Source organism: Thunnus albacares, chromosome 3, assembly GCF_914725855.1.
Source record: "Thunnus albacares chromosome 3, fThuAlb1.1, whole genome shotgun sequence".
Taxonomy (NCBI): Eukaryota; Metazoa; Chordata; class Actinopteri; order Scombriformes; family Scombridae; genus Thunnus; species Thunnus albacares.
Genome location: NC_058108.1, coordinates 1823738 through 1843239, shown reverse-complemented (window position 1 = coordinate 1843239; position 19502 = coordinate 1823738). Strand labels below are relative to the sequence as shown.

The 19502-nt window shown below is 41.3% G+C and overlaps 1 long non-coding RNA gene across 1 annotated transcript in view; it reads left to right on the top strand.

Moving 5' to 3' along the window:
- Positions 1–3887, top strand: part of LOC122978751 — a 29152-nt gene extending 25265 nt beyond the window's left edge. Inside the window, exon 3 of the long non-coding RNA XR_006402733.1 lies at positions 2171–3887. This is a non-coding gene — a long non-coding RNA (uncharacterized LOC122978751). The remainder of the gene's footprint in view (positions 1–2170) is intronic.
- The last annotated feature ends 15615 nt before the right edge of the window (positions 3888–19502 follow it).

Below are 19502 nucleotides of genomic sequence, written 5' to 3'. Positions count from 1 at the left end.
TGTAAAATGTCCTCATCTTTAGAGTAGGATGTCTTATTGCAAGTCACATGGATTGCAACATGTCCGCAAACTTTAAAAAGTACACGTGTAAGATGAATAAGATGAACTAATACAGACGTGGGAGCCAATATGTTGGATTTACGTTTACTTTTCAAACACATGAATCAAAAGCTTGAAAGCTTCTCAGAAACTATTTACTACTTATTACTTTGAGCTGCTCAAAGTTCACCTTCACTTACCTCTGAATCAGGCCACTTTATTCACTGTATGTTCACTTCAAAAGTGTCGTCCCTTTGACCTTCACACATTTTCTTACTCGCATTAGTCAAATCCCACACAGGGAGACGACGTTTCACGTGGAAATAGAGAGAGATGCCATGTTAGCTTAATGGCTTTTTCCATTGCTCAACCTGTTGATCAGGCTCTTTCTCAAAGGGCCTGGATGCATATTTCACTATAGACTCTTTCTGTTAAAAGCGGCACTAAACGCAGGTGGTTTTGTCTGCCAACAGCCCCTGAGCTAAATGAATTATTTATTTGAAAATTTCCATAAACCGGTCATATTGTAAGTATCAAACATGTACAGACTACATGTGCAAGTTCGCGCGAATCAGCACGTATACTGACGTCGCCCGAGAAAAAGTGTGTAGGGTCTAGTTCTACTTTAGCCTTTCTAAAAACTGATACGTTGATAAAGATGTGAGATGTGAAAGGAGCAGTTGTCAGAGAATGAACTTCAGCGTCTGTCTGTGGTTTTGCAAGCGTATGAAATCTCCGATTTCAACAGCAATCCCTCCGGCCTACAGCGACACATGACCCCGACACTGCACTTGGTCACTGGGGTGGTTGGCTATGAGCACACACACAAACACACACACACAAACACACACACACACACACACACACAGACATAGAGACATGTCTGCACGCATACATACACAGGAGGACCCCTCGACTCCCTTTTCACCAACTCACCCGGAGAGCACTCACTCTCTTCGCAATCCCTCTTTTTTTTTTTTTTTTTTCCGATGGCCGTCGCGAGTAGCAGACGGTTTTGCCATCCCTCTCCCAAAATAGCCCCCCGTTAGCACAGCCAGGTCAGATGGTTTTGAAACATCCATGGCAAACGGTGCTGGAGTGCAGGGGTGGAGGGGGCATGAGTGTGTGTGACCACGTCTTGGAGAGCTCCAGAAAGGTGGTCATGGGTGGGCCTCAAGTGGTGGTTTCTTTCACACTTGGGTGACAATGAGTGGTGAGGAACAAAGGTGGGGCGTGCGTGCATGTGCGTGTGTGTGTGTGTGTGTGTTTGCAAGCAACAGGTGGCATTCATTTAATTCATAACATTTTAACGCAGAGATATTAGTATAGTACGAGTATGTACACGTGAGTTGCAGGATTTTGTTGGGTTTTTTTTCACAGTCAGAGCTTTTGATTGGACTTTCTGCTGAGCAGGAACTCATGATGGATATTCCTAAAAAAAATGTAAGGAAATAAGGTGGGAAATATTGTTTTCTGTTTAAGCTGCAACACTTCTTGTTTCTAAGAAACACGACTCTGAAATCATTCTTGTTGATTTCATGCGTGTTTTCACAGAATAATCTGAATCATGATGGAAGTGATTGTAAATGTCAACTTGATAGAATTTCGCTGACAAATCTATAGGCAGGAGGAAGTAATCGCAAAAACATCTGGTTTGACTGATGTCATATCGAAGGTACTTTTACTGTAGTAGAGTTGACTTAAAGTTTTAATGATCCGAGCGAAGCAGAAGATAGATTTACTCTTACTCTGCGTGTCTCGTTCGCAGGCAGTCGGCTTATTGATTTATCAGAGAAGTAGGCCGAAGCTCGACATAGCAAGCGAACATGCAGTCTCCTAATGACTTAACCACATCAACTCTTTCTCTTCTGTGCTGTTCACCCTCCCCTCCATCTCTCCCTCCAGGCACCAACCGTGGCTAGAACACAGTGAGTCACGTTGGAACAAAAAGCCCCATTCAAAACACACACACACACACACACACACACACACACACAACTCCTGATCAACTCTAGGCAGCCTAACTCTTAATAAAAACTCCTCCTCTTCTTCTGCAACCTTCTCTCCCCCCCCTCCCCCCCTCCCTCCCTCCCTCCCTTCCCTCTCCCACCCCCACCCTCTCAATCTCCAGGCAGAACCAGATCGCCATGGCTGCGGTGAGACCAGATTAAGCCAATCCAGTTGCCGAGCGTGGATCAAGTCACCATTCTGGTGCTGCTCCCAGAAACCAGCAGGAGCCAAACCTCCCGGGGTCTTCCCACCACATCACACACCCTGCTGCCTCGGCACATGAGCGTGTGTGTGTGAGTGTGTGTGAGTGTGTGTGAGCGAGAGAGGCAGAGAAAAGAAAGCAGGATTAAAAGATAAAAACCATACGAGCAAACCAAATCTATTTTGAAGTACTATGACTTCCTTCCTCAAACAAGGCCTCACTTACTTTTTTGTCCCACATGACACATCATCACGCTCCCTCGCTGGCCTTTTCACAGGACTACGCTCTGGTTAAGGGGTGATTTATTCATTTTATTGGCTTATTTTTCACAAGGTTGAGAAATATTCAGTAAGTGCAACTGCAAGTGGCCAGAATTAGCCAACGAAGGGCCGGTCAGCTGAAGAGGTTGTTTTTTTTTGTTTTTTTTTTACTTATTTGTTTTTCTTTAGCAACATTGGATTAGCAATCCCCAAGTGATTCACTGATGTCTGGGTTTGTTTCTTCTTCTCATCTTTATCCTAAACTGACCTCTGTGTGCAACTAACTGAAATTACAAACCAGGCAGGAGGTTTCCACATGCATGTCTATTAATGTCAACACACACTCACATCCTTTACTGGAGTAAAAGTACATATCATACAATGAAAGGCACATTTTTAAGTATTACATTATTATTATATTAATGTTATTGAATCAATAACTTTGAAGATGCATTTTAATGTTGCGGACGGTCGAGGTGGAGCTCTGAAATAAATGTAGCGCTGAAAAAAAAGAATTCCTCTGAAATGAATCAAATAAAGAGTCAGCATGAAACGGAAATAACTATATTTAAGTGTAGTATTTCATTCAATCTATTTTCAGTAAATGATTAATATACGCGCTAACTAAAAACATACGTGAAGATCTAGGAAGTTTTAATGGTGAGTCACTTCTGGTTGACAACACGGCAACTCAAACGGCCAACGAGGAACCGACTAAAATAATCATTTTAGTCATTGTTCTGAAGGAAGGGCCTCCGCCGGGCTCACTGATATGCTGCTCTGCTCTGGAGGAGGAAGACTCTCAGGATCTCCTGCACTCATGGAACACATGACAACAGTGTCAAACATGTTTTTCTCTTGGCGTAGTGCCAGTATTCACACTAGCGGTCCACATAGGAGAAATGTCTGTGTGTGCGTGGGTCACAGAGTTGGAGTTTACATACTGGTGTGAACGCCATGTTTAGACTGTGATAATAAGTTCATAGAGAGGCTCAAAGCGCTTTGTGATCTCATGATCTTCTGTGTCTCGGCCTTTTCTGTGAGTCAGAGATTTTCACATAAGGGCGCTCGCCCGGCAGATGTGGGTTTTAGTCATTTTTTTACTAACTTTACTTTTGAATCTAACCGTAAATTTAGTCTTTGCTGCTAACTTTAAAACCAAGAGTCCCGTGAGTGACCGAGAAAGAGCCCAGAACAAAATGAAATGAGACATGGAGTCAGGGTAAGAGACCTCTCCAATACCTTCTGTTTTATCTGAACGTTGGAGCTAATTTGCCTGGAAAAGCTGCCTTTTGTCCAGGATTGTTCTCTCTGGGCGTGTGAGGGGGCGGGGGTGGTGGTGGTTAAGTTCCCAGTCAAAAAGCACGTCAATTATTCAGCACATTTGCTTTGATATTGTGAGGATGAGGGCAGGATGGGAGGGGTGTGGGGGGTGGAGGGGGGGCAGGAGTGATCCCTGAGGGAAACTGTCTACTTGTGAGATATTAGGCAATTATTCACATACACAGAGCTTTACTGCTGACATCAATTCCAGCAGGTTAACTGTCTCTGCATGTTCCCTCAGCTACCTGCTGTCTTCAAAACATACATTAAAAAAAAGTTGATTTGCATATTCTCATAAAATAGTCATAAAAGTTTAAATACGCAGCAAATCAAAATTCCCATTACATACATTAGTGATATAGTTGTGATATTTCTCTCCGCTCGATGAAAACATATATTTACATTTGACCTCATCATGTTTATTGACTTCTACTGTTTGCATTCTTGACAATGAAATGTTTATTTGCAGGATATCTTAGTCAGAAAAATATTGGTTTAAAGGATAAGTTCACTTTTTTTTTTTTTTTTTTTTTTAAAGTCTGTCCTAAAACAATAATCAGGTGCCCAAAGAACACTGACACATGTTTTTCTTGCTGTAATCATTCATCCTGTTCACACCGGCCATTAAAAAGATCCCCTTCAGAAAAGCACTCTCAGTGGAAGTGATGGGCTACAAAATTCACAGCCCTCCATCTGTGCAAAAATGCAATTAAAAGTTTATTTGTAGCGAACATGAGGCTTCAGTCATCCAAATTACCCAAATCAATTTGGTATCTTTTAAAGGTTACCATCTTTTTAGAGCCAAATTCCCTCTTTTTGTTACAATCCTTCCACTGCAGCTGAACAGGAAAACACTGTCTAGACACAAAGAGGAAATTTTTTTTAATACTAAAAACACTGTAAGATATACACTTTGTTTGACTAACTCTGGCTGCTGAAGCCTTATATTATCTTCAAATAAACTTTTTTTATGATGTTTTTGCTCAAAACTGGGCTTGTGGATTTAGTCCCCCATCACTTACACTGTAAGTGTGTTTGAAGGGTCACTATGAACAGCAGGAGAGATTACAGTGAGCTGTATGTAGCTTAGTGTGAAGACAGAGGATTTAAACCTACCTGAGCAGGTGTGAATCATTCCTTATACGTTGTTGTCATGAGACAAATAATAGAAGAGCACATTTCCTGTGACAGACTGAGTCTCTTTACATTTATGATGATGAACATTGAGTATTGTGCTCTACAGTTACTGTAAACTTTGATTAGATGTGTGATTTTATGCTGCATTCACTTGAGATGGGAACTGACACTATAACCACTTAATAACACAAACTACAGTATTTCTTTTCAGCACGATAGAAGTTTTTTTCCGGAGACTTCTGTTTAGCTATTTCTTATTTGTGAACATTTATGTGTGATACAGACTCCCTCGCCTTGGCAAAAACCATCAAAATACAATAGAAGCAACTGATAAATGAACATGAATTAAAATAAAAGGTTGTATGAAGATGGTATGAATAAATCTGGACATCCATAAACAGTCGGGGAGACTGTGTGCTTCACTGCACATATTTTTAACCCAGTTTTCCTTGTGAACCCGTATTGTACAGTATTTTCAGTCTATTGTGTTTGCTTATCTGCACAATGAGTTGCATCATCTGGAGTACTGTACTGTAGGTATGATGCAAGTCTCTCCCTTAGCATGAAAAATGACATATCTAAAGGCTCCAGTGTATTTCATCCTCACATAGTAGGGAAACAGGAAGGCTCTGGGTCTCTGTTAAAAAGCCAATTTTCTCAGAATGTTTGAGAGGTGCTTTTTAATCTTCCCTTAACACACAATTGGGTCCTGACCCAGATTTTGTGCGTGTGTGTGTGTGTGTGGACCTACAGCGCTCCATACAGTGTGTGTGTGTAACACTGGCAGGATAGGGTGTGGTAAGAACGGGAGCCATGATGGAGAATATTAATAAGAAAGAGGAGAGCTTCAAATGCAAGGATGACTCAGTGTCATCACCCAAAGCTGTATCTCACTATAAAAGGGTGGAGGTGAAGACCTGTCACCCACCGCCCACTCTCCATCTCCTACCATCAGTCCATCCTCAGACATCAGACAGGGTGGAGGAGGAGGAGGAGGAGGAGGAGAGGGAGGAGGAGACCAGAGGGTGGCGGACTTTACCCCGATTCGGAACAAGATGACACCAACGCAGTGTGAGTCACGAAGGAATTTCCCTGACACATTTTTAACCACAGACGGTCTTTCTTACGTTCAACTTCCTAGTGGAGATGATCGTGTAATCTAGGTCATGTGCACCAAAACCACACCTTAACCAGCATTAGCAATCATCTAAATATGTATAAATCTGTTTTCGTATGATTATAGAGCAATTATTATTATTATTCCATTCCATTACTTCTATCTTTTTCCTCAGACCCGACATACACCGAAACCACAGAGGAGGCCAGATATAACCGACATGTGACTCTCAACAAACCAGTATTGTCAACCTGTGTGTGTGTGTGTGTGTGTGTGTGTGTGTGTGTGTGTGTGTGTGTGTGTGTGTGTGTGTGTCTTCTTGTTTGTCTGACAGATGAACGGACAGTGATGGAGGGAGCGGAGATAATAAAATACCTGCAGCTGGACTGTTTGATATTTTTCTCTCTGTCTTACTTACACTGTTATAAAAAGGAGATCAGAATAGATTGGTGTGTTTTTGTGTGCATCACAGGGAGAGAGAGAGTCTGAGATGTATCAAGGATGTGTGACTGTGTGTGTATCAGTGCTCTGTGTGTGTGTGTGTGTGTGTGTGTGATTAGAGGCTGAAACAAGCACAGAGTTGAGGTGGTGTTTGATGCTAGTCTCAGTGGCAGGCTTCAAACAAGCTGTCGCTCTGCTTCTGTCTGAGGCACGTGCACACACTGCATTAGTTTATACTGTAGCGTGTCCATTAACACACACACAGATAACAAAGAGGCCAAATCAGGTTCACCGAGAACATCAGTTTGTATAAAACTCCTTCACTGTGTAACAAAAACACACACACTATTGTAACACACACACTTATAGTATGCATATGGAACAATTGTGTGTAATCATACATACACTGGAGAGTGCTGAGTAAATAGATAAAGAAGCGAGTATATTCTCTTCCTCACGTACACACATTTAAACAGCACCCAGATCAGCCGGGGTTATCATGCTCTTTCCTTTACAGTGGGCCATTTCCTTAAACAGATTTATCACCAGTATTGCACAAGCCATTCGATTAGTTCTGTGCATGACTGTATGTGTGTGTGTGTGTGCGCCCTTTGTGAGAGAGTGACCAACTGAGCCTCTGTGATCGTGTCTCTGTGGGTGTGTGTGTGTGTGTGTGTGTGTATCACAGGGCCGTGGGCTCAAGCTATTAAGATCAGTACAGTGGTTGGATATGTGATCTGAAGGATGATACTTGAGAGCCTAGAACAAAGCGGATGCTATTCCAGAGAAGAAAACTGTGCAGGGCCAAAATATAAGCCCTGGGGGACCCCTCAACAATGCTAGCTTTAGAGGAGCTATTGTGGTTGGCCAAATATATTACAGCCAACAGTTAAACCTAATACACTATAAAGCACTGCCAAGAAAATCTGCTGCGCTATCGACACATTTAACCATCTGTGTGCAGCGTTCTCTAATATGATATTTTTGTCCAAATTTCTTATTCACAAACGACATATAAAAGCGGGTGATGCATAAAGAAAGAGAGTGAGTAATAAAGTAGAGCAGAATTAAAAAGATAAACAGAGATAAAGATGAGTTTTTAACTAAAGCAAGAGTTTGGAGAGATGGTAAAAGGGATGATTAGAAAAGTAAGGATGGAAAGAGATTAAGACATATATATATATATGTAGATATAAGAGAACAGGAGGAAGAGGGATATAAACTGATGAATGAGGAGAAGAGCGAGGTGGAAGCTGATTAAGTTGAGTCAAGGCCTCGTCTTTTACAGCTAAATAGCGACGACTGTAAAAACATAATTAATTACTGTATCTTCATTCCCAGAGCTGCCAGAGCTCCTTCAGGCTACTTCACAAAGGGGAAGTGAAGTTTGGGAAGGTCCACCGGGATGAAATTCCAAAGCTACCGTTTCAATGTTAAGGGAGCGACAGATCAACCACGGTGACACATAAAAAATGAATGGAAAAGCTAAGAGGTCAGACTTGAAACAACAAGTATGATAAGTCATCCGGAAAACCGTCGATGAGTCACTACGCAAATTAAATTAATTTTTTTTACATCCTATTGGCACAGAGAGAGGCCACGTAATATTTACCACGTTACACTGAAATTCCTTCAGAGATATTATTTACTTTGACTAAGAAGAACATACATTATAATACCAAATTATAACCTTTATAAAATTTAAAACAATCAACTTCTAACAAATGATAACATATTTAATTCCCATAGTTGTTTTTCCTCTTCTAATATGATAATAGTTAGAAGAACTATCTATATATTTATATTTATTTCAGAAGTTGAGAGAAAAAAACACACTGACAATGAAAATCATTTTCCAGCTTTATGGTTTTAAATTTTGAACTGATGGTAACAATCATAATATGTTGCTCTGTAACATGAGGGAGAGACAGTTTATTAATTATATGAATAAATATAAAAATATACAAAAAGATTGTCTAATGTGGGTTCACATGGGGGAGAATTTGTGAATTTGGTTATTACTTTTATTAAGAGAATAAAGAAGTTATATATATTTAGTCATGTTAAAAGAAAATGATTCATTTTAGCTGTGATAAGAAAATGAATGAATACTGTGTTTAACTGCACATTAACAACAGGCTACCTGACCTACCAACTGGACACAATTTTAATTTTTCTAAAGTAATACTGATTTTTATTGTATATTTCTGTTTTCAAATTAATTTTCACATATGAATCTTTTTTTAAAGTTTAGAAATGATTTAGCAAATTTCTATTGTTGAGCCATTTGAAATGTTTAATTGAAATGACACTTTTTTGAAGCTTTTAACAGACTTTTGAACTTTTTTATGTTATTTCCTGGGTCCGTGCAATTATTACAATGCAGTGAGAATAAAGAGTAAGGGGAATTATTTTAAATGAACTACTTATAATAATTTCAAAAATGGGATTAGTTTGTTGCTTTTGGGGATCTGGAGATCATGTATGTAGAGAAAAATATCAAAGAAAAGTAACAGTGACCTTTTTATGCATCGATGTTGAAGGAAAGCAACACTGAAGTTAAAAGGGCATGACGTGTCTTTTTATTAATGTGGGATAATTAATCTGTAATTTTAAGATATTCCTTTAATGGTTTTTCACGTCAGATGTCTTCTTTTTACAGAAAGTCAAAGAAAATACTTGAATGGATACTTGAAAACTGACATAAGCGTGTCAAAAAGGCATTCATTTCAAACATCGATACGTCCTTTATTTCCAAAGGAGACGACATAAATCAGCAAGAACTCGTAGCCTTGAAACTGTGCTTGGCAGCAACTGGCTGCCTTCAGCTGGCTCCAGAACGACAGTGCAGCACATAATCATGTATGAATAAGTTCAGAAACAAGAACCTTTTTGGTCTATTTTCAACACATCTTTCTCTTTTATTGCACTTATTGAATACGGTACATCTGAAAAAGCTTAAGGCCTAAATTCAGCCAAAATTCTTATAAAGGAATCTTCTGTCAATTTCACTCTGTTTTCATCAGACTTCGCTTTGCGCTTTGGCAGCGGGAGCTGAGCCAAGCACATTTCTCTGAGTCATCAGAGTGGGGGGGCGGAGGGAGGAGGAGGAGAAAGAAGAGGAGGAGGTGGAAAAGAAGAAGAAGAAGAAGAAGGAGGGGGAGGAGGAGAAGCAGGAGGTGGCAAGTCCGGAGTTTCCCTCTTGCTCTTGCAGGCGAAGGCCTACGCTGAGCAGCAACAAGCTGAGAAAACCATACTCTATTGTTTCAGGCCCGCTGGCAAAGTGAGCCTTCCTGAAACTCAGCAAACAACTATCACACACACATGAGGGAGGCGTGCCAACACACTGCTTACACAGAGACCTGCCAAAATGGTAGAAAGCTGTAGTGTGAGAAGTTAAGGAGGACTTTCGTAGAATCTGTTGTTTTCTTTGCCTGGCTGCTTCACAAAAATACTTTCCGTACAATCTTACAAAATCAGCTCCATGAGAAAGTGTGGTCTGCAATCTCTCGTGAATCATTTGTGACTAAAACAAAAGGAGAAACCTATAAGAATCCATGCGTTTCTGCTTATACTTGTCTTGCCTCAGTGTAGCAGTGAGAGTTGTGTGTGTGTGTGACAACCTAAAATCACTAATCCAGATCATCAATCAAACATAAATACGTGTATGTAGACAAATGACACGTTTTAAATGACTCTGTGGTTACGTGATGCCACTTTAGTCCCATTAAACTGCATAATAATGATGCTAAAATATATAATTTACATGCAGCCTGTGCATCCTGGCAGCATCCCAGCTTTACTACGCAATGCTGACACAGAGGCCTGATGTGGAAAAAAAGGAAGAACCCGGCAGCGGTCGGTACTACTTCCAAGAGAAAATAGACAATGCTGTGACATGATTGACGAAGGCTTCTAAGAAGTGACTGAACACCTTTTCCTTCTAGGAATCAACACAACTTAATTTAGAATCATTTTCAACATGAGAGGCTACTGCTGAATATTATGAAGTAGACACCTTGAAAGCAGCAGAACCATCTGACAGCTTGGCATATCCGCGCCAGCTGAGCGCGTAAGGGACTATTTATGAAGGCCGGCACAAAATGATGTATAATAACAGGTTGTGATGTAAGAGGGAGCTTTGACTCACGGTGGCAGAGTTATCGCTGCGTTTGTCTGGAGATAGGTAGAAGGTGATAGGAGTGATAAATGAATGGCGTGGCAGGAGAAAAGGAGCCGGGGAGAAACGCAGCAGTGCAGCTCTGAAGTCAAACCTTTTTCATTTCTGCTGTTTTGGGTTCGGTTCAAACTGTCCGCAGGTTCTCATGTCCCCCCCCCCTCCCTGGACCTGTCAGGCAGCTCCACTGTTTGTTTTCCACTCCAACGTGGGGACAGATTTGGACAAGGGTGACAGCGGAGTCTATTTTCTCCACCTGGAAGCTTGGAACGGAGGGGAGGGAAACTCAAGACTGGTTTTACCCGCTTCCTGGAAACGGTAAAGCAAGCGGGAGGCCCCGCTCTCAGGGAAAGGGGTAGAGAGAGAGAGAGAGACTATGTGACTGAGTGTGTGCAACAGAGAGAGACTGAAACCTCTGGTTGACAGATAAGGAATATGTGTGAATGCATGAGTGTGAGTGTTTATGTGCCTGCCTGCCTTGCCTGCCTGTGTGTTTGTGTGTTTGTGTGTGTGAGTGAGAGAGAGAGAGAAAATGATAGAATGGTAAAGAGCACATGCTCCAGCCAGGGGAATTGCTGATGCCCATGAAGATCTGTTTACAGTGAGTGCCCCTGATGACCCCCCGGAGGATGCAGGAGTCACTGCCAACACGCACACACACACACACACACACCCACCCACACGGACACACACATCACCCCTGCCACATATCTCAGCAGACATAGATACAGGGTGTCTAAAGGCACCTGTTAGAAACATCCGGAAGGCTAGATTCCAGACAAAGTATGTATCCCTATCGTAGCACTGAAAACCCAGCCTGAAGGTAGGTGTTAGTGAATGTGTGATAGTCCAAACCCAGTAGACGATGGAGCACTCCTCTGAACACTCCTTTGAAAACTGAATGGCACTGTGAGGTTGTGTGTTCTAAGATAAAAAAAAAAAAGCAAAATAAACTTGCACAGCAGTGGAGGCTGAAATGTTGAGCTGTGGGAGTTTAAAGACTTGTTCCAAGGCCTGAAGGTAGAGAGAGACCGGAGAAAGGATAAGAGATATTCACGCGGAGAGAGACAGAGAGAAAAGCTGAAAAACAAGGACAGAGGAAGAAGGAATCAAACAAAAGTATCTCAAACAATGGCTGCACTGTAAAAAGAAAAGTTAAACATTTGTTTTATCACTACTCTCACACCTGTATGCTCACTATGAAGCTACAGCCAGGAGAACAACATGTCATAAAGTACTTTCCTCCTCCTCCTCCTCCTCCTCCTCCTCATCTTCTTCTTCTTCTCTGCCCTTCACAGATCAGCCCCACTGTTTGCACATGACGGCAAGGTTTTAAGCCTGTCTGTTACATTTCAGCGGTGGACCCCCTTGACACACAGGGACGTGCACTCCTGCTGACTCACCAACCTGCTCGTCTGTCACCGTGATTAAGTGTGATCAACGCTGCGCAGCAACCATGGCTCTGCTAATGTACAATATTATGGCCTGTGCAAAACAGGCTGGTTGTAATGACTAAAGTGGCTGAGACAAAGAGAAAGTCACAGATTAACTTCACATAAGCTCTAAATCATAGGCTGTTGCTTTGATGCTATAGAACAGTCAAGGTCAAACGTGTTTATATGTGGTGTGCAGGCACACCAGAGTACACTCAACAAGTACACTTTATGTAAGAATGTAATGAGAGGTAGGGTGAATTTAACTGTGTGTGTGTGGAAGTATACTGTGCTGCACTGTGTAAATATGTGAGTGTATGGGAATACAAATGTGTCTGTGACCACAGGGACAGAGATGGAGAGAGAGAGACAGAGAGAGAGAGAGAGAGAAAGTGGGACAGACAGCAGCGATACACGCTTCTTCCTCCATCCTCCCCTCGTTCTCCTCTCTCTCTCTCTCTTCTGCCACCGAGGGGAAGCGAAGGAGGTCACCCACACCTACAAGCACTCAATCAACCTGCCGGCGACCTTGCTCGTCCTGGATACAGTGCCCGCTCTCCCTCTGTTTGTCTGCCTGCTACGCTGCCATCCTGCTGCCATCTCTCTCTGCAGCCGGTGCCAGGTTACACCGCCACGAGCACAGAGGTACTGTTGCACCAGATGCCCATTTTTCTGACCGCGCCGTGCCAAAATCCAATTGCAGACGGCTCTGTTTTACGTCAGTGTATATTATTAAGAGAGGTCTTTTGACAGGGATTATGACAAAACATGCCCAGGTTAATTAGTATGTGGGAGATCTTTCCTTTTCATATGCAATGGTGATGTATTGCTGGAAAGTGATTGATTCATTATGAATGAATAGTTTTGGTAAAGTGAAATATAGTGAATGAGTTCGAGCCAATCCTTGAGAGAGTTGCATATTAAGTATTACCTGAGGACATCATTCAGGAAATCCTGTCAATTACACGTCTAATCACTTTGGGTAATTGATAACCAATTAGAAGCCATGCAACAACAATCTGCTGTGACTCATCAGGGAATCATATTACTGAAACCAAACAAACAAATCAAAGGTATCACGTTATTCAATCACATCAATTATTGTCATATTGATTAATCTGTTGATTATTTTTCAATGAAAGCCCCCCCCCCCCCACTCTTGTTCCTTCAGTTGGATGTTTGAGCTTCACGGTACAGGATGATGTATGAGCAGAGTTTGACACTTGAAGGTTCAAGTAGAAAGTTTCTCTGAGCTAATTGAAAATCTGATTTGAAGAGGCGGGCCTCTCAACAGGATCTGTGACATCACAACTAGTTTGGAGCCAATCCTGGTCCAGTATTCAACTTACATGAGTGTGATGTGGAAACTTGAAGCCACCAGTGCACAAACACTGAGGATGGACTTTACAGAGAAGTAGGAGACATCTTGTGTCCAGAAGTTCAACTTCTGAGATGAAATATATTTACATATTCACAGATTCTGGAATTTTTAATGAGGTAGAAAGATCAGATGCCATTTGAAGGATTTTAAAGTGGTTACTTTTTATTGTGGAAAGACCATATCAGACACACATTATTATTCCAAGCTGAGTATTTTATATGTCTTAATAAACGTCTGGAGGAGATCTTCAATCATTTTGAAAAGTAAAAAAAAAAAGTTCATCACAAGTTCTAACAGCCCAAGGTGACTTTTTCGAGCGTCTTGTTTTGTCCAACCAACAAACTCCAAATATATTTAGTTCACACTGACGTAAAACTGATATAAAACAGCTGTGGTTACACCATTATTAAAAAGACCCAACGTTGACCCACAAACTCTAAACAATTGTAGACTGATCTCAAATCTCCCGTTCATGTCCAAACTGTTAGAAAAGGTGGTTGCTTGTCAATTCACTGCCCATCTATCCAGTAATAACCTCTTTGATGAGTTTCAGTCCGGTTTCAGACCCAAACACTCTACCGAAACTGCACTAACAAAAGTAACTAATGATCTATGAATTGCATCTGTTTTGCTGTTACTTGATTTAAGGGCCACCTTTGACACTGTGGACCACGACACCCTCCAACAACATCTTGAGATCCTTATTGGTTACATACAATAATACTATGTCTTCTTGCTCTAAGGTCAAATATGGTGTCCCACAGGGACCAGTACTTGGTCCACTTCACTTGTTTTGTGTTTACTTGCTGCCCTTGGGTCACATTTTCAAAAAACACAACATAATGTATCACTGCTACGCTGATGACACACAAATCTACCTGAAATACTGAGTGACTCCTCCTAGCTGGTTGAATTAGAAACGTGTTTGTCAGAAGTCCATCACTGGATGTGCAATCATTTCCTGCATTTGAATAAACACAAGACTGAAATACTGCTTGTTGGTCCAGCTAGATTCACATCACTTTTTTTCACAATTAAGAATCTGAGAATAGTATTTGATTCATCTCTTACATTTGAAGCACATATCAAGTAGCCTATATAACACAAACTGCCTTCTTCCACCTTGGTAAAATAGCCCAAATACGCCCCATTTTTAAATCAAATTCAGATGCTGAAATCCTCATAGATGCCTTCATAACATCTACAATAGTATTCTGTAATACACTTTGCTCTAGCCTACCTAAGACAACGACAAAAGCTCTTCAACTGCTGCTAGAGTCCTCACAAGTTCTAAAAAGATGAATCATATAACACTAGTACTGATGTCTCTGCATTGGCTACCGGTTCATGCATGAACTGATTTCAAATTCCTTCTTCTTAACTATAAGACTTTAAATGGATTGGCTCATATATCTCCAGCCTTATTGCTCCATATACTCCATCACGTCTTTTACTTTCCCTTGGTACCGGTTACTTAATTATTCCTCTTCAATAAGAACACTTTTAGTGGTCGAGCCTTTGCCCACAGAGCTCCGTTTCTCTGGAATAATCTACCACTGCACATTTGGGAGGCAAGCTCTGTTGATACTTTCAAGTCCATTCTGAAAACACAACTTTTTCCTGTTTACTATGAACTTTCACCAGCTGGGAGCCCATATCACTAACTGTTATCCTCCTTGACATACAGCTTCCCCAACCCTGTTAGGGTTATATGATCTCTGCTTTAAAATGACTAACCTAAACCTCAATGTAATATTAACATTACTACCTGTGTATTTGTGTGTATGTGTGTGTACTTTTACATGTTATATTGTTTGCTTCTTTTTTTCTGCTGTCATTTTTATTGACTTGTAAAGTGTACAGAGACTAAAGTGCACTTTAGATAAACTGAGGTGGGAGTTGAAGTTGAAAGCAGCCAATCCTCACATTAGAGGCTGTAACCAGTGAGTGATGAGCAAGATATAGTTTGCCATTTTTGGTAAAAAGCCATTCATTTAATATAAAATTTGTTGCTGATTAATTTTCTGTCGATCAACAAATCAATTAATTGGCTGATTATTCCAGCTCTACCTTATTACACTGTTTTATTTGTCAGCCTGACAGAAGTGACTCCTAAAAAGAGAGTCAAACTTAGCAAAACTAGCATATGTGGTGTATCAACAGCCACTGATTTTGACTTTTATGAATGACATGACAGCTTTACTTAAGGGGAAAGTGCCACCACCGCCAAATCCTGGCAGCATCCCAGCGCAGCAGATGGCCAAAGACATCCTGCGATGTAGCATTCTGCGTGTCAGAATGAAAGGTGCAGCTTCTCATCTCCAAAAACTTTTAGGAGCATCACTTTCCCAAACTGCCACCCATGATTTAACTTCGGACTGTGTGTCTAGACTAGTTTTCCATTGCAGATAAAGAAATTTAGCTAACACTGGGAGGCTGATTGAAGGACTGCTGTAATATTACAAGGCTTGACCCGATACCATAATAAAGGAGGAAACAGCTGAACTCCCCACCAGCTACTGCTAGGGTGCAAATTAACACACTAGGCCACAGATATCTATCAGCTGTGACAGTAAGGTCACATTCCTTTGTTATGTGCTGTCCGATGGGCCTTCCCCTACGGAAAGTTAGTTATGACTGTGGATACAGCTGCAAAGATGGCTCCGCTGACCACAGCTACAAAAGGCATGGAAAGACAACACATGGGCCGAGACAGACGAGGGAGGGCGGAAAAAAAGGTTACGTTTTTTTCTGAATGGATGGCAGGAGGGCCGGAGAAGCTTGGACTTGGTCATGTGTCAGTCTGTTCAGTTTGTAGATTGTGTGCGTATGTATGTGTGTGTGTGTGTATGTGTGTGTGTGAGAAAGAGGGAGAGGCAGACAGAGACAGGAAAGTGAATGTAATTCATCTTTAAAAGGGCAGATTCCTGGGTGATATATAGTGTGCAGAGAGAGTGTGTGTATGTGTGTTTTTGTGTATTGTAGAAATGGGCGTGGGAGGTGTAAGCTAGCTAGCTACAACTCCTCTTATCACTCCACAGAGCAATGTGGAGAATGAGGATTCTAAGTTCTGCCCTGCCGATCAAAGACACAGAAAGGCTGATACGAAATCCCCCACCAAACAGCTCTCTTTCTTTCCAGCTCTTTCATGCACATGCACACATGCGCGCACACACACACACAAACACACACACACACACACACACACACACACACACAAACACACACACACACACACAAAGAATTACAAGCTCAGCAAATAGCATGTAGGCTAATGCTATCAGCAATCACTCAACATTGAATGAAAGGACAGTGGGAGTGTAGCTGAATATATGAGCTGGACATCTCATTTTTAATGAACATATGCACCTGCTTTTGTATGTGCTCCTAGTTTTTTGAGTCTATTGTACATTGCAGAGTCACTATGCTGCATCTGACACATTGGACTGCATTAAATGTGTAGATTTATTGCATGCCCATAAAGGAGAAAATATTATTCTAAAATAAATATTCTATCACCTCCATTTTAAATGGAGTCATAGCGTTAGTGTTTGGTAACAGTATCATGCATGCAGAGAGACTACAGGGCCAGGTTGCATGATGAGTTTAACTACTGTACACTCAAAGTTTTGTATTTTACAACTTATGAACACAGGAGCTCCATTAAGAGGAATGATGTAATCAGACATTTCCATGAAAAGCAACATCACATTTCATCTCTATTTTTTTTTATAGTAATGAAGTCCAGCCAAACAGTTGGTAATGTCAATTTACTCAGGAAAAAGAGAGAAGAATTTTGGATTTTCTATTTCAAAAGCTTATTTACAGGACGCATCAACTAATGAGTTTTTATAGTGGTTCTTAAATATCTCTCATTTAAGTGGTTTTGTAGTGGTTTTTATGATGCATTGTTTTATGATGTGTATTGTTGCTCTTCCTACTCTTATCTATATATAGCACTTTATAAAAAGTTCCTTTAAATTAAAATGTTTTTAAAGTATACCACATCAAATAGGAACATTTTGGGTTAAGGCCTCTTCTGTACAAACTCAAGTACCACCCCTTAGCTGCACTTCTCCAGTTTATGGACCAAATATGGTGTCACCCATGTCCCTTATTGGACACTCCCCTTGCCTCTCTGCCAGTCTGGGACAACAACTGGCCTGAAGCCACATGACCATATACCCAACAAATCTTTGTAGGTGCCCCATTGGCTGCTATGTGTGTGGATGTACATGATTGGTTGTCTTTTATATATACACATACATATATATACACACATATATATATATATACACACACATATATATATATACATATATATACACACACTCTCACACACACACACGTATATATATATATATATATATTTTTTTTTTTTTTATTTATTTTTTTTACCTTTTCTGCTTCATACTTACCTTATTTATTTGAATATTGTTTGTAATGTGTTTCATGATGACCCTGAGGAAGGCCACAAGCTGAAACGCGTTGGTCTAACACTAAAGTTATTCTATATACTACAAGTGTTGCTGCAGTTTTGACCTGTTTAGACTTTTTTCCCTTCTCCATGCACCTTGGAAGTAGGTGATATTGTGCCAGAAACTCTGCCTCTATAGTGTTTTAAAAATGAGACAGTCTTATCTGTAATTCAGCTGCAGCTTTCATCACAATGACTGTGTGCAGAGACCCAGGAGTTATACACTAGAGGACTGCCTGTATTGGTGTGTATGCATATGAGAATATGAGAAGGCGTGAGAGAAACAGTGTGTGTGGTGTTTTTGTGCATATAAAGTCCCTAGAGTTACAGTTTTGCACCTCAGACTAACAGTATGTCTGTGTGTTAATTCAATAAAAGGAACAGCAGCCGAGTGTAAGGCTCTTAATAAGCATTTTACCTCGTTTCTCTCACTACTTCTTACACTCACTCCGCTACGCTTTCCCACCTATCCGTCTGCTTTATCCTCCCTTCATCTCATCTGTCTCTGCTCCTCTCCAACGCATGTCTATCTCCATGTGTTCACTCCTTCCCTACCTCTCACTCTTCTTCTCCTTACTGTATGTTCTCCCTCCCTATTCCTTTACTCCTTTTTTTTTATCCATTTATCTCTCCTTTCATCTGTCACAGCCTCCTCCTGCCCCTTTTTTCTCTCACCCTCCCTCCCTGTCTCTGTTCTCGTATGCGAGTGGTGGGTCTGCGGGTTGCTCGTTATCCAGCACCTATCCAGACATCCCTCGGCTGGGAAGCCAGACAGCCAGACTGGCAGCGAGCGGGCAGACAGATAGACAAAGAACAATCAGAGTGGAAGGAAGAGTGACAGCAGCCCGGCAGCTACTGCGGCAAGACTGATGGGGAGGAGGGAAGGCAAAAAAAAATGTAAGTGGACAGCAGACGTTCAGAGAGGCAGCACTGAGACAGCCAGACGAGAAGAGAGAAAGGCCGTCAGTTAGAGGCTATCGAACAGGTAGGGAGAAAGATACAGGTGGCTATGTAAGAGGTAGACAGGTAGGCAAAGCAGCCAGACAAGCAGGTCGTCACAGGCCAGCGCGTAGCAGGCAGTCGCGTTACGAGCTCAGCATCCCAACAGGCCAGAGGGTCAGTAGCTGCATGGCTGATAAACACCGCCTCTGTCTGGGCCTGGCACAGTACTGCAGGCATTAAATGATGCCTGCATAGAGGAGAATAACCCTTTAATTACTGTGTGTTCAGCCCGAGACTTCAAAGAAGAATCTAGAAAATGTAATATGGGTTTAATCAGGATATCGGAGGAATTCAGCGAAGCATAGTAAACATAAAGGTCTATCTGGGCTTGGCAGTCAGCTCAGTGTGAGATGAATATTACATAAAATAATTCAATGAACTTTCCCATTAAAAATAATGTAGTTTATCTTCACAAAGAAATCCGATTGAGAATAGACTGAATGGAATATGAACTGACCACAGCCACAGTAGCTTCCAAAACTAAGATCCTGATAACCAGCTGC